Below are 3,508 nucleotides of genomic sequence, written 5' to 3'. Positions count from 1 at the left end.
TATCTTCTGATTCTTTAGGACCGTCGTCCGATGCTGTGTTTGGAGGGCTAGTCGCATCTTTTCGTGGGTGGGTATCCGGCTCTTCCTGATCGGCGGTCCGATCATAATCCGTCTTCGGTATAGAAGAAGACTCGTCGTCCTGCTCCACGACTACCGCAATCTGGTGGGTGACCGGTAGGGTCTCGATTTCTCCTTGATCGGTTTTACGCCCGATCTGATCGTAGTCTGTGGCTATTCCCAAAGGGGCGATGCGATCTAGGAGTTTGTTCAAAGATGAAAACTCTGTCGGATCCATCTACTTGGAGTGCTCGGAGTTGATGCGAAGGGGGTTTTCGATGGCCCGAGAGGTCATCGTAGGCTCAACGGCCGAACGGGCAATCATAGTAAAGCCGCCCAACCGGAGGGTTTGGCCCGGGGCTAGAGCTCCCCCGGAGGTGATGTTGTCTTTAAGGACAAGGCGAGCCATCGAGCCTTTCGTCGACGGCATAGTAGAACTCTCAATGAAAGCACCAATGTCGGTGTCAAAACCGGCGGATCTCGGGTAGGGGGTCCCGAACTGTGCGTCTAGGATCGATGGTAACAGGAGACAGGGGACACGATGTTTACCCAGGTTCAGGCCCTCTCTATGGAGGTAATACCCCATGTCCTGCTTGATTGATATTGATGAATATGAGTGTTACAAGAGTTGATCTACCACGAGATCGTGATGGCTAAACCCTGGAAGCCTAGCCTATATGACTATGTGAAAGGATCGATACGGTCGACTAGAGGGGGGGTGAATAGGAGACTACAAATTTTAATCTTTCTTGTCGTTTTAAGGCTTAGCAGATAAAAGAGTTCACTAGATATGCAACTAGGTGAATGCAACCTATATGACAAGCAAGCTCCAAGATAAAAATACTAGGCAACAAACTAATTAGCAAGCCAACAAGCAAACAACAACAAAGTAAGGTGCGGGAAAGGATTAACCACAAGTGAGACGAGGACGCGGATTTTAACCCAAAGTTCACTCTTCCTTGGGGAAGAGCTTCTCTCCGTTTGGAGCGGTGCCGGAGCCAAAGCTTGCGGAACTCCACCGAAGGCTCACCGTATTCTCCTTCGAGTCACCCCCAACGGATGATCCTCGAATCACTCGGGGTTGGTCTTGAAGGCGACCACCACACCTTTACAAACTTCTCCGAAGCACACCACAAGCAAGGAAGCTTCCGGAGGAACCTCTAACCGCCTAGGAGCCCAAGCTCCAAGAGTAACAAGTCAATGGGGAAGAAATGTTGCGGGGAATGCGATTTGGTTTGGTCAAATTGTAGATCGGGTCTTGCTCTCCCAATCCCCAAAGTTTCAACAAGTTTGGGTGGAGGGATTGCGAGTATTGAGCAAAATGGGGTGTAGCAATGGTGGAGCTCAACAAGACATTAGGGTTTGAGGTTGGAGGTGGAGGAAGGCCCTATATATAGTGTTCTTGAGCTGGTGGGGATTTCTGCCCGTTGGACCCCGTGCGCACGGGCTAAGTCAGCCCCGTGCGCACGGGGTACTCAGAGACTATCACACCACCCCGTGCGCACGGGGGTCAGAAGACCCCGTGCGCACGGGGTACTCAGAGAGTTACGCAGTACCCCGTGCGCACGGGGGTCAAAAAACCCCGTGTGCATGGGGTACTCAGAGAGTTACGTAGTACCCCGTACGCACGGGGGTCAAAGGACCCCGTGCGCACGGGGTACCCAGTAACTTTCTGTTGCAAGCTTTCTGAGTACCACAGCACACACACTAAGTTCTTTAGGTGGTCGGAGTGGGAAGGATAAGAGAGTAAGGCTCGGCAATGGCATTCCCACATGACTTCCATCCACACGAACCCCTCTTAATAGTGCGGTCTTTCCTACGACTCGAAGCAAACCAAAACTAAAACCTTCGAAGCGTTGAAAGACCATGCCTTTGCCCTTTTTGAAATGGGGGGGGGGTCACACATCTCCATCGTGGGCACTTAGAATCAATATCCTGAGATAAACTTTAGCAACTGATATTAGTTCAACTAACCACATTGTCATCACACCAAAAAATAGTATAAGTGCCACTTGCACTTTCAATCTCCCCCTTTTTGGTGCATTGATGACAACGTGGTTAGAGCATGGCATAGAGGATAAACAGATAGAAAGCCATGGAACATATAATGATCATGATAGCTCCCCCTATATGTGTGCCCGAAAACAAGAATGCATCTAGTACACACATAGGAGGCTCTACCAAGGTCACTATTGTCAAGTCATGAGATATATCATAATAAACCTATAACAGTGCCTAGATCTCATGACAAAGTGTGGTGAGCAAAACATGTGAGACCCAATAAGCATAAGGAGATAATTGCACGGTTCAATGATAAAGCTAGAGTCTCACAACCACACAGACGGAAGGTAAATAAGAGTATCTCAAGCCAACTAAAACCAACCAACAACGAGAAACACGAGGCTTGAGATCTCAACGCACACAACACACCCACGACAACACACCCACGACAACACCACTTCTCCCCCTTTGTCATCAAGACAACAAAAAGGAGACAAATGGCGTCACCCATACCCACTAGACAAGAGGAGAAGCACTCGAGGCATCATCATCATCAAAACGCCACCCGACCATCGGGAAAGATCGAGCAGTGGCCTCACTGTCGTTGTCCTCTGAACCTGTACCGACCTCCTCACCAGCAGTAGCCCTTGCTGCCTTCTGCTCACGCCGAACAAGCTTCTCCTTGTTGATTTCCTTGATCTGACGACGATGAATCGACTGGCACATCTTGAACATGTTGCTCAAGGTCTTGAACAGAGACTTCTTCTCTCCCCTGGCAAAGATGGCCTCAGAACCAATAGACTTGGCCTTACCACGAGGGATCCGTGTAGTAGAGGACATGCCTGGATTATAAGTGGCACGATCCTCAGGCCTAGGGTTGTGCCCCTTCTTGATAGGCACATAAGGAGCAGGAGCAGCCGGGGTCCGGTTGGAGTTGCGCTTAGGAACAGAGGTCTTGAAAGAGGCAATGTACTTTGCAGGACAGACGGTCTCAATCAAAGCATGTATGAATGGAGCATAGATCAAGGACTTGTTCTCTTGCACACACTGACGAAGCTCATAGTACATGAAATCCAGAACATCCACTTTCTTCTTCTGATGAAGATACACAAAGACACCTAGCATGGATCTCCGAATGTTATGGGAATCCCCGGCCTTTGGAGTGAGGGTATACCTCAGGATATGGCGCGTGGTGTCATAGAGGGGCAAGATATCTTTGATTGACCCAGTGAAAAACGACTTCTCTTGTTTGTAAGCAAAGGCAATCTCATCCTTAGTGCGCTACCCACTTTCCCTAATAATGCCAAACTCATTAGAAACAGCCTCTGCATCCATAAATGGGTAGGGAATGATCTTAGAGAACTTTGACATGGGAGCCGAGCACCGATGCGTTCCAGACATCCAAGTGAGGGTGCGAGCAGAGTCATTGGAGAAAAACAGAGTGGCAAAG

This window comes from Triticum urartu, chromosome 7A (assembly GCF_056163025.1).
Source record: "Triticum urartu cultivar PI428250 chromosome 7A, HENAU_Tu73, whole genome shotgun sequence".
In the NCBI taxonomy this organism is placed as follows: Eukaryota; Viridiplantae; Streptophyta; class Magnoliopsida; order Poales; family Poaceae; genus Triticum; species Triticum urartu.
This window is presented reverse-complemented; position numbering follows the sequence as displayed.